Source organism: Columba livia, chromosome 12 (genome assembly GCF_036013475.1).
Source record: "Columba livia isolate bColLiv1 breed racing homer chromosome 12, bColLiv1.pat.W.v2, whole genome shotgun sequence".
Classification (NCBI taxonomy): Eukaryota; Metazoa; Chordata; class Aves; order Columbiformes; family Columbidae; genus Columba; species Columba livia.
The window spans coordinates 13,371,210-13,391,563 of NC_088613.1; the positions used below are offsets into that span (position 1 = coordinate 13,371,210).

At 36.1% G+C, this 20,354-nt stretch overlaps 1 long non-coding RNA gene across 1 annotated transcript in view; it reads right to left on the bottom strand.

Annotated features, from left to right (window-relative positions):
- Positions 1 to 3,554: 3,554 nt before the first annotated feature.
- LOC135580717 (uncharacterized) overlaps positions 3,555 to 20,354 on the bottom strand; it is a 169,145-nt gene continuing 152,345 nt past the window's right edge. The window contains exons 3-4 of the long non-coding RNA XR_010475695.1: positions 7,659 to 7,791; positions 3,555 to 3,641 (exon numbers count right to left, since the gene is read on the bottom strand). This is a non-coding gene — a long non-coding RNA (uncharacterized LOC135580717). The remainder of the gene's footprint in view (positions 3,642 to 7,658; positions 7,792 to 20,354) is intronic.

Genomic DNA, 20,354 nt, shown 5'->3' on the forward strand with positions numbered 1-20,354 from the left:
TTGGAGTAATGTTACTGTCCCTTCAAAAATGTTAAGCAACCATTCCCACTCAAATGGCCTTAATGTTCAAAAGGCACATAAATTTAGAACATTGATGACTTCAAACTGTTCCCAAGTGTTAAGGTTTTATTCAATATTCTTGGCCAACTCCTCCTACCTATTCAAGAAGTATCTACCAGAGTCAGAAGGGCAAGAAGATCTCATTAGTTATGGCTTCAAAATAATTCATATTACTTTTTTCAGGGTGATGTGCAAGTAAGTTTTTTCTTCATTTTTCCTATTGCTACCTCCATAACATGGAATCATTCAACAGAATTACCATGCTGTTCATCAAAGAAGTTACTGTCAAAGGGAATATCCACTAAAATAAATTTATAAGCAGTCTGCATTAAAAAGAATAGGTTCTGATTTTCTAGCAGCTATATAAACAACTATGACAATATACTTACTTAGGAATGGTAACAAAATGTTAAAGCTCTCTGAAGGTTTCAAACTTATTTTAATTGTGTATGCATGACTGGTAATTGCTCCCCCCGCCCAGTAACACTGTGTGTGTAATATGATCATCTTAAACCATGAAGGGCACTAACCTTTACTTCAAAACACGTTAAAAAAAATCTGGCAAAATAAACTAATAAATAATTAGATTTCATCAAGACATAACTGATTCCTGACACACTACACTACTGATAATTGAACTTATGACTAATACCAAGAAAGAAATATTATGTGAATGATTTATGTAAAAAAGCTAAAGAAGATATCCTCATGCAATTCTTTAATTTCCTGGTGGAAATAAAACTATTCCATATGTTTAATAATATATTATTTCGTTTCCTGTAGGATATTCCCCACTGATGCTCACTACTAACAATGTTTGCAACGTTTTTCCAGCACAGTATTTTTAAAGCAACTTGATAGTTTCTTCCTCTCTTTCACCAAGACCTTTTATTCCCAATTGACTAATTACTATAAGAAAATTCTATTACTTGCTTCAGGATGAGGAACTGGGGGGGTGTAAGTGAGGGGAGGACTTTAGGTTGCTTTCAGGGAAGCTGCCAGGGTTCACCTTCAACATCATCTTTGCAAAGGGCCACAGATCAGTACTCATGGGCTTTGTGCACCAAACCTCAGCTGCCAGCCAGGCAAGAAGTCTCTTCCATGCAGTACCACATTAATCCCTACAACCACAGGGCTCTGCTAGTTTCATCTAATTTAGAAATACTTCACATGGTTGGAGCAAGGAAAATGGATCAGCTAACGAAGCCTCTAAACACTGTCTTTGTTTCATGTTTCGATCTCCCGCTGCACCAGAATATTTGATCTAAATATGCACTCTTTTGAGAAACACAAACACTGTTCCAAGCTTACAGTGACAGTTGCACATAAGAATAGATTGATCTTAATTTATGGAATTCATTGAAGTTTCTCAAAGATTAAATCAACACTGGGTCTATGATTAAAATGCCCATTTCAAGACAATTTCTGTTTTTGTGAATACAACTATAGATGCAAAACCAAAGGCACCGCTTTCACTAACTACCTTTCAGCAAGCCATGACAAACACACTGTGTGCCAGTGAAGTACAAAAATCCAAAACTTGGAACATTTTTAAAATTCAAAAACTAGGTAATATCTTGTAGCTGCCTGTGCTCATTAGTGACATTATGATACAGGTTTTTCTTCTCCTTTTAAAGTGTTCACTATGAAGAAAATACAAACCTTTCAGTTAGATACATACTCTTAAAAATTATTTCAAAAACAAGTCTTCAGTGCTGCATGGCATTTCTGAAAGCATTAATATATACACTTTGTACTACAAAACACCGACACTAAAAGTAAGTACTAAACAAAAGCTGGGTAGAAATTTGCCTCAACAACAAGAAAATGTGAGACTCTACTTACTGTGTGCATACACCTACAAGAGGAGCTCAAATATTGCAATGAGAAGTCCAGCAAAGAAATAAATAAATACTAAAGGAAAAAAAAAAAAAAGCAGCATTGAACAATTCTGGTGCATAACTATGAAATTGTATGTTTTCTCCACTTCAAATCCATTTGTGGGGTTTGGTTTTGGGTTGGTTTGTTTATTTTCAAGAAGTTTGTCCACAGGACAGGTGGCTCAAAATTCCCCCTAAGCTGAAAAGGCAAGTCTCCCTCAAAGCATTCATTTTCATCCCCAAGAGGAGAGCTAGGCTGCAGTTCTGGGCCAGTCATTCTTAGAAAATAATATTTGCGTGATTCCTTATAAATGCCCTGAGAGAAATCCTTAAGAAACCTGGAATAATTTGTTTTGGTCTTTGCAAATTAATATCTTCCAAGCTGTCAGAAAACCCCAAAGAACTGAAGAGATGCAGTACTAAAGCTGATTCAAGAAAGTTTAAAGTAACCGTGTACCAATGCCACTTGCCATTGTATTGCACTCTATCAGTGGATAACTTCCAGTTTGGGTCACTGATTTCATTTTGAAAGGAAAACAGAATGAAAAGTGACTGCTATGGACACAGAGGGACAAAATGAAACTAGAGTGTTACACTTGGAAAGCATCCATTTATGGTACTGCACCATCACTCTAAGGTAAGGAAACAGTATTTTCTAAGAAATACAAATTGTTAGTTCATACAGAGCTCCAATAGTTCTCTTTAATGAACGCTACACCCTTTTGTCAACTCTAGCCTCTTTCCATAATTAATTTCCTCGTAGCCTACAGGAAAAAAATGCAATGTGTCACCTGCAATCTCAGCATTAGATGTGCATTAAGCACAGTTTCATCTACTGTATTAAACTTAGCAAAAAACATAGAACTCAACAGCACAGGGCAGGAGAGAACAATAACTCAAGCTGAATTTTTAAAGAAGTCTTGAAAACTATCAAAGGTCACTTGCAACCATAGCTCTCTTGGTTTTTATGGATGAATTGAATGTGAATAAATGCCTTTTCCTTTTTCATAATAATCATATAGTATTTAAAGATCATGTATAATCTACAGTTTAGCAAGGTTGTGGGAAAAACACTTAGAAACTAAAAAAAAAAGGACAGGAAAAATCTAACTTGTACTTTTAATGTCTAGAGACAATGGAAATAAGGGTAAATTTTAATTCATGAGGTTTTTTTCAGTGTATACCAAGAAGCATGGAAAGATCCTTAATTTATTTCTTCTTACAGCTTAGTGTAAAGGTAAATAGACTATCCATTAGGTTTAAAATTGTATTTCACCAATTCCATTGGATATCCAAGACCTTATCATCACAATATTGGTTAAAGTATGGCAGCAGTAAATGTCATGTCTGTCAAGCTGTACTGTTCTGAGCCAATCCATGTTAGATTTACTCTGAGTAAATGTCAGTGCTATCGAGAGCTCCCAGAAAAAGCAGATTTTTCTTTACAGACAAGCATTTAACAATAAATTGTCTGGCTAGTACAACAGCAGCAAGCTAATGACTAGGTCTTGCTTTCTGGGATGATTCGAAAGATGTTACACAACAGATTTTTCATCTCAAGGCAGTTTTCACACTGTTCCACAGCTACTTCTCCACCACGCCAAGATGATACTTACCAAATGGCTGCATATCCTGGCCTATGTGTGCCCAGGTTTTTCTAGTCACTCTGATATGCTGCTTGCAGGTGTACTTTGCAATTACCTATAGCAGGAAAAATTCCATACAGTAAGTTCAGGGTTTACACAAACCCATCTCTTATTCCACTGCAAGGCCTGTCTTGGGCAAACACAGGCACCAAGTGCCTGTGCCAGACATGCAGCATTACCTGGAGCTGAAAAGAAACCAGGGAGCTGAGCTGAAGCTGGGAACTGCCCTCCCAGGCATGCCACACAGGTCCTGCATCTCCAAACAGAACTCATAAAAAGTTACATTTACTACTTGATCCAACGCAGCTGATGTGTTCTCCTGTCATTGCCCAACGGCAATTCTCACGTATTGGACATGTAGAAAGCTGAGATAATCAGTTCTCTTTTACCTGTTTATCTCACCTTTAAGTAAATGTCCCTGGGTTTATCAGGTTCTGTTGTTTTTCAGGCCTGCCTCTAATCCTCATCCTTACAGATTCTACCTTCCCAGCGCATCCACACAAGCTTGGTAGGACTCATTCTGCTCCATTTCACTACTATCCCAAGATGTTCTCCTTTGAATGAAAACCCCGTTCAGTTATTGATCTCTGTTGCTCCTGGTCTGGGATATGTACCATGCAGCACTGACAAGTGACAGAGTCTGAATACACTAAACCATTAAAAGTTACAGCAAGCTCCAGAAAGCAGAAATTATTCACCATAGTCACAGACTGACTGCTTAATGTACTTGATGGAGGAACTATTCATTTCCTTTAATCGCAATAAATACTGAACAAAGCAATCAAAACTACCACTTGCACAACAGCTTTTAAAATCTCTTTCTGGATGCAGATTTCATTCACTGATTTCTACACAAGTTGGCTTTAATCACGAATGCATTTCAAAAAAGAATTGCTTTCCATTTTATCTTCAGTTTCTTAGCTCCTTGAGGCTAACAGAAGATGGCCACAAAAGGACAGAGAAAACAGCACAGGCAAAAAAAATGAACACTGGGACATTAAGCCATATGAGTATCCAAATACCATCAGAGATCTTCCCAGCCAGTATTGTATTAACCGAGAATCTGCATAAAGGGAAAACACCCAGCATCCATCTACTTCTAACTTGCTTTTAAATTACACTGATACCAAAAAAACCCAGTATATCTCTCATACACATAGAATCTAGATGCGCTGGGTTGAATGTGGCTCTATGAACAATAAGGTTCCTCCTCTGCTCCTCACCCCCCAGTTATTTAAAAGAGTACGAGAGCTCTCAGTGCTACCACAGCAGGAGAAAAACAGCAGGTAACTGACAGTATCAGAGCTGTCAGTGGCTGGGTTACAGTAAAAGTAAAGGTAATGCATTAACTCCATCCTTTCCTTTGAGAAAGCATCCACCTCCAAACTGCACTTGAGGATTGGCACCTCAGTTTCCATTGCTTCCATTTCCAAGACACTCAAAGGACTGAAAAAGGAATCTCTCTCTTACAAGGTCTTTTTCTTTTCTCTCTCTTTCAGCTTTGTGACTGTGTTCTTTGAGAAAGAGAAGATCCAACATCTTCGGGTTTAGAGGAGTGCGTGCTTTGAGGAAAAGATAACGCAAACCTCTGGGGTTTAGAGGCGTCACAACAAAAAGTCCCCTTTCAGGTTATCAGAGCTTATTTCCTCTAAGAGTTTGCTGGGAAGGCTTCTTGTTAGCACTGTCTGGCAGAGAACAGTCAAGCAGAAAAGGAATTTCACTTAGAGCTCAAACAGCAGCTCTGTGCCTTCTCTGCAAATTCAATGGGGAGGTAAAAAGTGAAAACAAAGACAGGGCTTAAAATAGATACTATTCCCTGCCATTGTGGGGATATGTACCATAAAACTGACACCCTCAGCAAAGTAGCCTGTCATCTGATAAAACCTTACAACAGAAAATGCTCTGGGCTCTAGAGCTGCTTCCTCCCTCTTTGCTTCCGTGAAGAAACACAAATGTATCAATTTTGTCATTAGGATGGTGCTGGGATTGTGGCACGAGCAAATCTGGAATCTCTACTCTTTACAACTACTGTGATGCGGGATCTAACCATCTCTGCCAGGGAAGCAAGTGCTGCTTCCACTCTCTCAACTGCTGTGCGCATACAGACTCACCACACTTCAGCACAGACTTATCTGGATATAGTTTGAGCAGACGAACAAGATTTCTGCTCTCAGCTGTTCAAGATCCCCTAAATCAAAGCTACACATTACTACAAAGTAGTTTTTCACCTAGACCTGGCCTTTCCATACACCTTCTGAGCACCTGGTATACTTCTGTGTATAGTTTAGAAATCCTTTTGTCACTCTTCATGTGTCTAGACCATAACAATTTGGAAAAGGCATCTTTAATCCAGACAGTTGTTTCCAAGTAGGTGTTCTGTTATATTCTGCATAAATTTTACTTTCAGTGGTACAACTGATATACAGATGACTTTACTGAGAAAACTGAGTTGATGTTTTAACCACACAGTGATGTACAAATGTCAAATATTTCATCTGTGTAGTGAAGAAGATTGTGGATGTTGGCATGTTTAATTAACACCAAACTGCACAAATTTCTTAATCCTAGAATACCTTTCCTTACCATACCACAGGAGAATGGTCAAAACTGCAGCCACTGTTTCTGTAAGCTCACCTGTTCTATACATCCACCTCTTCAAGAAATTAGCTTCAGCAGGTAAAACGTAGTAAAATGGAATTTAAAAAAATATAAATCTCACAGTATTTCCTTTTACACTGCATACATTTTTATATATCACTTACAACAGGAATTTAGCTCACCTACATGTGGTTAGCCTGGGGAACAGAAAATTTGAGAAGGGAAGGGGGACTGGAGACAATTTTTGATTCAGAAGACTCTAAGCACCTTGTAGTTGAGGAACCTTTCCTTAAGTCTTCCTGTTTCCCAGAACATTATCTCTGGTAGTGGTAAATCACAATCAGTGGAAGATGAGACACTCTCTTGAGAAAAAAAAAATAAATCCCTGGTCTCTCATCTGTAAAAAGGACAAGTGCACTGGTCTGACTTAGCCAGCTCAGGCCTTAGTAAGTCCACTTATCACAACTAACAGCTTGTTCAAGATCCAAATCTACGATTACACTGGCTCAAAGTTTTGCTTTAACAGTATTTGGGCTTACTGATGCTCCACAAAGGTTCCACAGAAATAACTGCAGTTTGAAAAGTACATTTTGCTTCTGTGCCCTGTGACTGTAGATTTGAAGCTCTCAAGCGTCAATATGCATAATAACTGAGAAAAATCTGCTATAAACACAATGCTCACTCTTCAGCAAGGGAGAGGCAACTGGACAAATGTGTGCAACATGACATCATTCAAAAAAGCTACATAACAGCCTCAGAAGTGGTTGTTGCTTTCAAACCTTGTCATGGATTTATGCTGCTGAACAGGAGACGGAGGCTCCTGGGACAGCATTACTTCAGCTTACTGGGAAGGAAAAGCTATTTCTGACATTCCTCCACTTATTCAGAGACAAACATTTGGATCGTAGAATTTAGTCTTTGTTCATAGTTAATAACATGTCATTTTAAAAACATTTAAGTTTTCTGACCCGTTTGCATGAATTACGACAGGTCACTTCCCATTTCAATATATATATATTGATACAAACAGTTCACTCCTATTTGTTCATGTGCTGAAAAAGCTTTTCACTGTGGTATTTATTCCCTCTTCCTTCTGTACATTTCACAGCTCAAGAATACCCTTATAATAATTTTGTCAATAACAACCATACAATACCAAGCTCCTTCATTCTGCTCTTATAACTGCTGCTCCATATAATATGCCTTCTGATCACTTAGTCATAAATATATGCCAAAAGTAATCCTTTCTTTAATACAGCTGATAAAAATTGTAAAGAGTATTCCAGATAAGGCAGCATAAATATTTCCCTCTGAGAATATTTTTTTATTATCAGCATTACACTGACAGCCCACAGTGATCAGATCGTCAGCAGTCTTCTCATCTATTATTACTGACAGTCTTCTTTCCTCACATACATGACATTTATTACTTCTGTACATGTTATAGTATTGAATTCCCTTTTATTTCTCCTACCTGCAAGGTCGTGAAGGCTTCTCTGCATGAGAATTCTGACCATCTTCTGTCCTGACTACATGTTCCAAATTTGTAACTTTGATTTCAGCCAAGAAGGCCTGAAAAAGCTTCACACGAGGCAGCTTCTTTCTACCTGTAACACATATTTGCTTTCAAACAGTAGCATAACCTGTTCATACAATAAACTACATCTCTATTTTGTTACTTTTCAAGTCCTGAAGCATTTCTTTTTTTCACATGATTTCTTTCTTCTACTACATCACAACAGAGATGGAAACATCAGCTGTTAGTTATTGTTCACTGCTATTTCTGCTTTCATTTCCCTATCCCTATAGAACACATAATAAACCAAAATATTTTAATTAGGTTTTAATTACTTGGCATTTATTAAAATTTGGATCAATTCCATTCATTAAACAAGGCAATTCAGTGAAAGTGGTTGTTAAAATACAGGGTTAGTAAACATTGCCCAAGTATATTGGTCAGGTAATGTATTCTGACCCTTATTAAGCATCACAACCAAATTACTTAATGAGTGAAAACTGCTGAGTTTACAATTATTTGGGTATCTTAAAAAGAAACACTGTGTTTAGTTTCTGTATGTATTAAACAAAAATACTTTAGAATGAAAGTTTTGATAAAGCACATGAAGAAATGTTTGCTCTTTAGAATTTTCTAATTTTCTTTTTCTTTACAAACTACTACAAAGTATAGAAATAATGTGTAACTAAAAATACATTCATTAGAAAGTGTACAGAAACTGAGCTCAGGTAAGACTGCTTTTGCCCAAAGAACACTGGAAAAACAGTCAGCCCAGGAATTTTAGAAAAGTAAAGATCAGTTTTCTTTTCAGGGTCCAAAATTTAGGGCAAAACAATAGAGGATTTCTTGGAAATAAAAGGCTACTGCAAAAAAAATTTAAGAGGCTATTTATAACTTTTTTAAAAATACTGTTAATAAAAGGAAGACAGTGCAAAATTACTTCCCTTATCAGTTCTCTTAAGGAAACTTCATCACATAGAACCAAAGCATGACATTTCCTTTGTTCAAAGGAATAAATAGAAAGCATATATTTGCATAGGCCTTCTAGCAATTACAATCACTAAATTTGTTAAAAACAAGCAAACAAACAAACATACAGTATTTTGTAGTTTTAAGAGAACATTTTCTTCAGGACATATTTCTAACACAATATATAAACTTGACAAATTGGTTGATATTCCCCTGCATCTTGTATCTGAACAGAACATTATATACACAGGAAGAGACAGAAACATGAAATGAAGCATTTGCCTGTACTAAGTAAAAAACATTCTAACACAGAGTTAAAATGGGAAAAAGTAAACATTTCCTATAGAAATGACTGCACAACTAGAAATTTTCTTTATGAATAGCAAAAGGAAGATTAAAAAGCAGACAGTCTAGCAGGGAAAACATCAAACCCAAGAGACACAGCTAATAGCCTTTCAATTACAAGTCCTTCCACCAACAGACCAATTTATTAGAATTAACATTACTCTGAATAGAAACCATAGATATAAAAATATCCTCTATCTTTCAGTCTCTGACAACTGATAGTAAGCTAGAAAAATGTATTTACTGAAGTACATAGTGCTACTATAAAAGCTCTCTGGCATCTTCCAAACACCTTTGTCTCTCCTGGGCTTATTGCTGAGGACACACAGCCTTCAGAGATCATATTTAAAAGCATAATTATGATCTAGTACTGCAATGAGATTAACTGCTTACTTTACCCGGAATCATTCTTTCTCTGTAACTTAATCATTAATGAATATTTTATTGTAACTTATACCTCATAGCGCAAGAGAAAGGCAGGAGTGTTTAATTACAATACTTATTTTAACCTAAATATTCAATTGTAACCCTCACATGAAACACAATCTTCAAACTATTCAGAGTGGAAATTAAAGAAAATATGGTAAGCCATTGTTTTCAGAGTTGTTTGTGGATATATTATGACTTTAGGCATTGTGGACTTCTTTCCCACAAAAGGTCATATCATTCTTCAAAAAAAAAAAAAAAAAGAACAAAAACCCTGAGATTCCTTTTATTTCTTTGTACATCACTATTCTAAAGCAGGTCTGAAGCAAGAAGCCAGCCAAGGTTTCAGAACTCCAGTGGAGACATCTTTCAGTTAATCTGACCTCTTTTCCAACAGTAATAACTCAAAAAAATTTAAGAGTTCAGACATGTCCTTGATTTGTTTTAAAGGGCACATTTTGCTTTTGAAAACAACATCAGTTCAGATAAATCCTACAGCTTTTTGCAATAACAGCATTCAAGAAATAAAAATATCTAGAATTTTATATCTACAGGATTAACTCTTAAACTTCCTTGGCTGTTTTAAGAATCTTATTTTAATTATGCTGGACATGTAAAATCAACATTGACTGACAGAGTATGAAGACTGCTACACTTTCATACTGGTTAGAAAATGCATATACTTTTACCTGTGATAGCAAGCACACTCTTAGAATTTAGCCAGTTAAATCTGTCTCAGGGGCCTAGAAACACAAAGGAAAAATGACTCCATATCTCCTTCAAATCTAGTTTTTACAGTCTCATATACTCTTATATGAGTGACTTCTCAGAGGGATTTATAATCTTCAGTAAGCAGCATGTGGGGACAGAATTTTTGGTGTACTTCAACTTATTTTGGACAACTTTCTAACCACACCCGTAAAGACAAGGGATTCTTCTTATTATTACATGCTTGTTGAAACTACAGATTATAAAATGACCTGCTATATTCCTTCTGTGCTTCCAACCAAACTGCTTAATATAGCTACAAGCTGGTCTATCAGCAGCTTTTAGAGTAAATATGTGCGCATTGATAAAAACTCATCTTGGTGTTTCTTTACGACAGAAGGGAAATTCCCCTTGTGTACACATTATCATAAAAACAATTAAATTCCGTGTCATAATTAATAATTTGTTGAGGTGCATACCTTATTTTGAAACTGGGATCAACAGTGCCATCATTAAGGACAGACAGAAATTAAAAAGGAAAAGCAACTCAGTTAACATGCTGGCACCAAAGAGCCTGCCCAGACTCCATAGCAGGATTACAGAACCACAGAGATTCTAGAAACCATCAAGCCCAAGACACCTGCTCAAAGTAGGGTCAACTAGAGCAGCTTGCTAAGGATATTATCCACTTAGATTTCAAGTATCTGCAAAGACAGACACTCCACAACCTCTCTGGGAAACACCTTCCAGCATATGACCACTCTCACTGTGAAAAAGCTTATGTTTAAATGGAATTTCTTGTGTTTCAATTTGTGCTGGCTTCATCTTGTCCATTCACTAGGCACCATGGGAAGAAGAGTGTAGATCCATCTTTATCATCCTGCCAGTTATGACCCTTTGTGCCTGACAGTTCAGTCTAATTTAAGTCTGTCTCACCATTCATTATCTAGTATATACTTCATCAGTTGGTCCATAAGGAAGTTAAGGGAGACTGCTGAAAGTATTACTAAAGGCAAGGTCAAAACCATTTACTGCTCTCTCCTCATCCTCTGAGCTAGTCATTTTATTGTAGAAGGCTGCTAGGTTGGTCAAGTACGATGCCTGCTGTTCTTTTCTGCATGAGGATGTTCTTAAGTCCTGCCTTCAAACACTACATGTGTGAACCAGCTGTAACACAAAATATTTGCAACTTCTCTGGAGTCAGCTGGAAGAGTCCAAAAACTGAACTCTGCATTAAACACCTACAATGAGAACAGCCTTCAGAATTCTGTGCTGAGAAAATTTCTGTCTTCATATACACAACCCCTAGACATCACTTTCCAGCATGTCTCCTATCTGAAAGGATGTGTGTTCCCATCACAGATAAAAAAACCTCTTCCTAGTATCAGGGTTCAGCTAGACAAGTGCTTTATTCACACAGCTGTGTGCCAGTGGGTGATAGTCCACGATACTCAAATTGCTCTATAAAATACTCATTCGGATGACAGAGATGCATCTTCTGAAAGTAAATACAGTTTTGCCTTAAAGAGATGGAATCTTGTGATTCAGTTATGAAAAAAATCTACATAGCCAGCTGACTGTTGTCCCAGTAATAAAAAGAAAAAAAAAAAAGCATTTCAGTGCTACGTGTTCTCAAACAAAAGTGCTTATGCCTGAACCAGGGTTGAGGACACTAAAATGAAAAATACACTTATCTTAAATCAAACGCATAAAAGGGTATCTAAAAATTAAAGATAAACATGTAAAAAAAGAAGAGAAGAAGCAAGCTCTGCTATTTCTTTTGGAAGATTGTTTACCAACTGTTTACTATTTCTAACAGCCACAAGCACCAGCCCATGTGTATTTCTTTCTTTCTCAACTATGTCCTTTGTTTTTCTGCATGAAGTACGTGCCATTGTGCTCTCTGCTACGCTTTTCAACAATTTTTCTATTTTTTTCTACTGTCACACATGCGGTCTTCTGTACTCCTTAGTGTTAATCTTTCGCTTAAACTTCAATTATTTTAGTGACATCTGAGTATCAAATAATGATACAATGATATTTATTTGAAAGTGGGCCATCAAAAGTATAAAAACCCAATTCTCTACTAGGAACATCATAGTTTCTAGTTTTCCAGAAAAGCAAATACTGTGCAAACCCCATCTCAGACATTTTAATGTAATTATTTTTAAATAGAGAGAGAAAAATAATCTTTAATCTTTGGCTAAGAATAACTATGCAGTAAGATACAGATAGGACTTTAAGAAGCAGTAGCAATATACATTAATATATAATCTGTAAGTTTACATTCCAAGCTCTGGAGTCTCTTTACGTCTTTCCAATTCAACATCAGAATTTCCAAATACTAAAAAACAATCTTCCCTGTTGATTCTTGATATAATTGTAACCATTAAGTAGCGTCTAAATGACTGCCTGTCTGAAGGATATCTGCAGCAATACGATAAGTCTAACAGCTCGGCAGTATAATAAAGCTCCAATTTATTCACCTGCAAAAGCAATATGCTCAGAAGTGCCTTATTCTAGTAACAAGCCTGAGAATGACAGCTCTAAAAATGGCCTAATCTTGGCAAAATGTGCTTCCAGGTATAAAAGGCTTCTCTATTCTACTACAGAAGTTCTGGTCGAACGAAAAAGCAAAAACATCCATCTGCCCCTTCATTCATCCAAGACACTTTCATACCTTTGGTTAGGCCCGGCAAACCAGGAAACTCTGCTCCCATGTTCCAAATAGGTATCATAACTACCAGTTTGTATACAGTTTCTTAATCTTTCTTGGCCTATCTCCCCCACAGAATAAAAATGACTCACTGGAGAAAAACCTAATTCAGACACATCCAGTTGTTTCAGGAGAAATGAGCGTTACAGACCATACTGTTGGTTGGACAGAAATAACTTTTACCTCTCCTTTTGACAAGAAAAGTGCAAGCTATACAATTCTTTAGATAGTAAGAAAACATCTTTCCTGATTCATCTTTATTGTTTTATATATAGATGTTATTATGTGTTTGCAACCATAACATTGTCTACTCCCTTTCAAATTTAGCCACAGAAATTTTTAATCAGTAACGTGCCTAATGTATTAGATATTAAGCTACACATTATCTGCCAGATGTCGTTATGCTGTGCAAAATTATTTTAGCTACTTATCAAGGCGATATCTGCTGCAATCTCATTTTTACCAAAGCACTGTCAAAAGCAAAATTCCTCATGCAAAATTCACGGAAGGACTTCGTTGTTGCCCCTAATCAAAAAGGAGCAAATAAATAAATGCTGCCACAGAAACCCATCTCTTCCCTTCTATCTACATAAATAAGGAACTTCTGCTTCAAAATGAAACTTCAGAAATCAAGCTTATTATTCTGTTACTGATACAAAATAGTTAAGTGACAAATAGAAATAAATAAACCTTTGCCTGTCCTCTTTATATACTGTTGCATTTGTGCCAATTACTACCAAATTCTGTTTCTTTGGAGACAAAAAAAAAAAAAAATAAAAATAGAGCTGTTGCCATACAGGTTCTCAGCTTTTACATCTTTAGTATTCTTAGTTTTATTACTTACTGAGAAGATTATTTGAAATAGTAGTATGCTCTATTTATGCTCTAAACCAGCCACCAAGTGCATTCATTTAAAAAGTCTCATTTGGGTAAAAAGAAACATGCTACGGACATTGATAGTTACCCACATATTCCATAACCCAGCTGAAAGCAACAACAACAAAACCCCACAACAGGACAAGAATAATCTTCTTTTTGAATAAATTAAATACAGACAATTTGGCACAATGATCAGTACCACATCACACAGCAAATGAGAAAGGCATAATTAATCGCCTCAACTCAAATACAAATTCATGCTATTTTACCTTTGCAATCCAAAGACAAGTTCAAAATACTTCAAGACAAATGTCTTGAAAGGACAAAAAAAGTATTCAAAGGAAATGACAGTCCTCTGCAAGCTCTCATGCACCACAGGGAATGGCATGGCATATCACATACTAATTGTTTAGCAAAAAACTCTGTCTGGATAAGACTGAAATCCAAAACAGTCTTATCCAACAATACATTACTGAGTGCTAATAAGTATGGACTACTAAATATTTGGCAATAAATAATTTATATTTGGTTTGAATTTGTATCCGCTGCTGCTATTGCTTCAAAATCCATCAACAGCGTTAAATGCTGGAGATTGTACTAACACCGGAAAAGCATACCAATACAAAGCAATACTTAAAACTTGAGGTGGCTCCTAATCTGCTGTAGACAGCTCCCTATGTGGTCCTGACTTTATTTTCTTTTAGTCTGGAGCATTTCTAATGTTCCCTGCTGGAAATCATTTATCAATTTAATGAACACATTCAAGGAAGGCTAACCATAGGGGTGGAGGAGGTATGATACGATTCCTTTGTTACTCACATAGTAAAACTACCCATCTTTCAGCAAATCTGACAGACTCCAAACATTACATTAACTGAAAGGAAAACCTCATTTTGAACTTTGCTTTCCCATACATATCAAACAGTCTGTGAAATGCCTTAGATTTTATGTCCAAATCTATTAAACATGCTGGAAAAAAGTATAGAAAATTCATGGTTGAATATGTGTTCCTAGAAACCTTGCATACTTTGTTAACTTCATAGCTGAATTGATCCATGGGGTGCAAAGCAAAGCAATCGGCATACTAAATAGCACGGCATGGCACAAATGGAAAAGCAAACCCAGTGAAATATGAATATTCTGAAGAACCTTACCATGCAAACTGGTTTCCTATCTAGCTCTGTGTACAAGGGTGTAAGCCAAACAGCAGAAACTCCTCATGGGAAGTCAATGGAGGTTTAAAAGAATGATGTTTCAGAGCAATGAAGAAATGTGATAATTTGCTGAAGCCGTGTTTTGTAAATGGCTGTGTACATGTGTGTCATAGGCAGTAACACATATAGCATATCATTAAGTATCCAAATTCTGCAGCTCTGTAAAATGTAGCATGGTAACAAGCTTCAAATTGAAACACAGAGAAGCCTAATTTGCGTTCTCTTGATAAAGCACTATACACAACTACGTAGAAGTCAGTGAGAAGAGGTTAATGGCAGTGAACTAGAATAAAAGTAAATGTCACTACATCTTCCTTTTCTGTAAAACCTTCTAAGTAGATAAGACATGTTCAGGAAACTGTAAAATGTGCCCTTTGCTTACAAGAAAAAGGTCAATTCTGTGCTAACAAATTGTAATAGGTTAGTCATAAATGATCATATCAGCAGCTGAAATACAGTACCTTACACATAATTTAAATATTGTTACAACTACTTGAATCGCAGAGAAGCCCACTTTGTGCAGTGGAAACTCGTGCATGCATTAAAATGATACAATTCATGAAAATATGAACACGATCTCATGAAAAAGGAAAAAATACAAATTTCACAGCAGTGAAATGCCTAAATAACCAAATGTTCAGTTGCCTTTGGCATTAAAGACCAGTACAAGAAATGCTTAAACATATTCTGTGCAGCAGTTCTCTGCTGCTTTAAGAGACCAGCTTCACTGGACAATAAATTCCACTGGTTTTCAAAGTAATGAGCAAGCAGAGGTTCTGCAGCTCCTTGCATTCATCACCCCATGAGAGTTCACTTTGAGCAATTCCTAGCATGTGGTTTTGTACAGAATAACACAGAACATACAGCAGCAGACTACTACCTTAAACTTCTCTCTCAAGAAATAAAAATGAGCAACATAGAGCCAATATTTGGTAGCAAAAGTCCAATACCACAAATGAAATATTGGGATAGTTCTGTTATGATAAAAGATAACAGTTCTTGTCATAAGGCCAGATGAGGCTTTTGCTATGAACCTATTATTTTTGTGACCTAAAGTGTTATTATTAAAAAAAACTTTTTATCAACTGCATGGTTAGTTCAGTGTTTCTTCCTGTTCTTGTGTCAACAGTCCTGTTAGTTCATTAATAACAGGTGTTCCATTCTAAGAGGGTTCAAGTTATGGGGTGAAGCCAGGGTTTACTAAGAAAACTGTCTTGAGCCTCCACCTGCTAAGAAATGCCAAAGTTAATACTCAGTTCAGAATATTCTTAGGGATATTTCACAATGATTTCTTACACTGGTACAGCATATAACACACTCAGTAGTAAAAGGTTAATTATTGATATTTTTTTAATTCACAATCAGTAACAAGCCTGTTCAATAAGGTTATGGGTTTTATTTTCTTTGAACACAGTATTGAGTCACATATTTCAAAGCTGACAGAGCACTTAGAAGATCAAATGCCTACATAGAATACTAATGTTGCTGAGGCAAGAATACATGTAATTCAGCTCTAAAACACACTCATAGTCAATACAGTAATATGTACTCATGCTAACACTTCACAAAATACAGAGAAAGGATATAACGACTGAGCAGAAATTATAATACTAGCAAAACAGGTCCCCTCTACACTCAAACACTTTACTCTGAAATACCATTTTAAAATGGCATTTTTAGTGTAGCAATTACAGCGCTAAGTCTTGCTAGAGTAGCTGCTCAACCTGCATGGCGATCTGTGCTAACACCTATCCCTCCCAGGTGGAACGAGCCATTTGTCTGCTAATGATTTAGAAAAGATGATACAAAAGGACTAAGGTAGTTATGGTTCTTGTGCCCTTTTTAAAAACATAACTACTATATCCTTTACATCAAAGCCCACTTGGATTACACAGAAAACATTGATTTTAACTTCACGTTTACACAGTAAGGATAAAGGAGGATCTCATAATATTCATTGGGTTCATACTGAATGCTATGTTTTGCAGGTCACAGGAAACAGAGTTCTTAACAAAAGGGCATAAATTGTGTTTAAGTAAGAAAACATATTAAGACAGTTGCCATTTTCTACTTCACTGATATGGTCATTAAAGGAGATACTTAAGAAAAAAAAAAAAAACAAAACACACCAATAATCCTGAAATTTCTGCTGGTATTTTAAGTCACTTTTTAATTTTTAGCTTTAGTTATATGAATGGTGAAAGATTGAGTTGCAGTGAGGACATTGAACTTGTCAATTTCTCTTTAGCTAGACCAAGTTCTGAATGACTCAGATTTTAAGTACTTGCTCAAAATAACTTAGTGCTAAATCTTCTTATATTTCTCAAGGTTCTATTTCTTTTGACTCTTGTTTATCCAAGAAGTTGCACACAGTAGCACCACATAAACATAGTACTAGTCCTAATATTTATGCCATTAATTATACCATCTCACTTAAACTTGTAATTTTTAAAGGTATCATCACTATTCAGCCTGTAATTTTGTAGTGAAATGAGTTCCCCAATCTCCTCCTTTTGAAATCCTTTTTTCACTTTAAATGAACAATCAATATGTCCGCACTGTTTACTCCGTGGTTGCAAGTACCTCACTGGTATTTCACATTAGAATTCATCCCACAACAATTTCATGTTTGTTTGCATGACAAACTGGCTTCTCCAAAGACCCATCCAAAATGCCTCAGTTTTCTGTATTGCCATTTTAAAAATAAAAATAATATTCTAGTATAGAGCACTGAGTAGTGCAGGTCACTTACAACTTGAAGGCAACAGAGAATAACCATCTCATCTTTTATTTGAATGCTTTACAGATGAGTTGGGACTGGAAATGAAATAGAGGCCATCTCAAGGTGGTTAGCTTTGTACGGAACATTGCCCGTTTATTTTTTATTTTAATCTTTTAATCCTACTAATCCTTATTATATACATTGTTTTTTTCTGTGAGTGAACGGATGCTTCTGCCTCTGCCAAGACACTTTCTACTGTTTCTTGCTTATTGTTTACTCTCACTTTTGAATAGAACACCTTGACTTAATCTAAGATGGAAATTTAGAAGGCATTTTCAACCTAGCAACAAAGTTAGAAGAAGTTCTTTGTGACAGTGATGACTTTGTGGTGGAAATTTATTGAATAAAATCAATAATAAATTTGAAAATTTATTGAAAGGATTACATTACAGAGCTGTCTACAATAACAGCAATGAAATGAAATAAGAGGTATTTCCATTAGCACAAATATTCCTATACAATCCTAGAAAATGAACGCCTTATTTTTAATTAACTCAAAGATCTATGACTTTATAACTTGCTTTGTAAAACAGTGTTTTCCAGCTACTTCTAAAAGGAGATTGTGACATTAATTGAAAAACAATAAGCCATCTTTAATTCAAGTCTGCATACACAAGTTTCAACTTCTGAGGTGGCTGAAATTACAGAATCCAATATTTTTCCCTATGAGATCAAATTAAGTGCCTGTTATTCATCCTCCACTTCTCAACACATGCAAACACAAATGAATTCACTAGATATAATGCCAAATGACTGTGAAGCTTACAAAGCTATGTTTATCAAGTCATATTCAAGACTTGCTAATAGATTTCCTTGTCATAAGACACTTCATCTTCTTTATAAATTTATTTTCTGCAGACAAAATTTAATTTGTTGTAGGCAAGATTAAAAGGTCATACACAAAACACTGTCATTCAGTTTGCCCTTTAAAGTCATTTCAAAATATGATATATGATCTGTTTAATTACATTAGAATTTGGTGTGACTGTATAACTTCTCAAAGATACGCCTGCTTAACATGGTAAGCATCACTGATCAGTTTAAAACATGCATCACCATCACACTGAGAAGTCTAACAGTATGCAGCTACCACAGCATATTGGTAAATCCCCATGAGCTAGCTATGCTAAACATTTACACCAACTCTTCTGAATAGTAAGGCAAATACAAAGAATTAGGAAGTATGAACATAAAACCTTACTGGTGCAGGGCGTAACAATGTGCAGAAGGGAAACAGACACAAAAAAACCCCACTTTTTTCCTTCACATGACTATTTCCCCACCCATGTGCAATCAGCACATTGTGGTTATTTTAAGCCTGCCAAGGTGCAAAAAGCAAATAGATTAGCAAAAGAAAAGTCCAGAGACAAAAATGCTATTTCCTGGTCTGGGAAGTGGAATAACAGAAACCAGGTAACATAGATTTTTCCCCTCAAATTTTTCCTCATCTAATGCACATTTGTGTAAACGAGGGGTGTACCAGTATGTTTTTCACGCAGTCCTACTAGTATACTGAATGTGCTAACATGTATCCAAGACACAGAGGACAGAAGAGATTGCTATATCATATGAAAAAAAATCTCTTAAAAAACCCTGGAACTAAATGGAAACAAGAGTCTAGGAAATTCTTCTTTTCACCTACAGTAAGTTATTTGCAAATCACCTAGCAATTTCACAGATGTGTTTCTGGAAAGTAATGAAAATAACTTGACTCATGGAATGAGTCAAGTATCTCAGCTGGTGGCCTGTTCAGTATTCTTCTAGGACCACAGTCATCTTGGCTCTGTAACACAGGAGCATCTGCATACCTCTCACAGTCACATGTTGTAGCCTTAGTGGTCAGGGAAGGTCACATTACTGTTAGAGATAAGAAAAGTGCTAATTAACAAAATTCAGAAAATAAGGCAGCAAAGAAGTAGTAAGAGTTTTCTCCCAAATAAAACAGAAGTCTAGCCAAATTTCTGAAACTCTGAGAGTTTATTGTATTTGTGTTTCTAAGGAAATCAGAGAGCCAAACACACACAGCAATACAAACATGTTGTGCTCATGTCTGACCCCTGAAAACAACTGCAAGTGCCTGTAATTTTTGAAGAATGTTCCACTTAATGAACTAACCACATGCTATAAATACCTTCCAGGCTCTGTGAAGGGATATCGCAGTTCAGTCAGGACAGCTGAGGTGCCCTAGACACAAAATATTCATGATGTTATTTTTACCAAACTTTTCTCCTGGAACCAGTATTTCATCTATTTATTTTTATTCTTCCATATTCTCTTTTGGTGGAAGAGTGAAGAACAGACAAGCCAGGTACCCATTAGGTGACCTGATGCAACTACTTTAAAGTTGAAGTCTAGTCATCTTTTTCTTTCAGGACTCAGATCAAAGTACAAAGCCTATTACTCAGCAGGATAGTCGCATTAGATTTTAGCTTGTTTCTGTGTTTTTTTGCAAGCAGAACCATAAGCAAGCATTCATTTTTAGATACAAAGTCTCTTGATGTGATAATTTCTCCTTTCCCTCACGATCTTTATAACCTTTTGGATGCTTAGTATGTGCTTATTAAGAGTTCTGTTTGACAATGTAATACCATGGTTTCAGGTGGGAACCTTTTCTA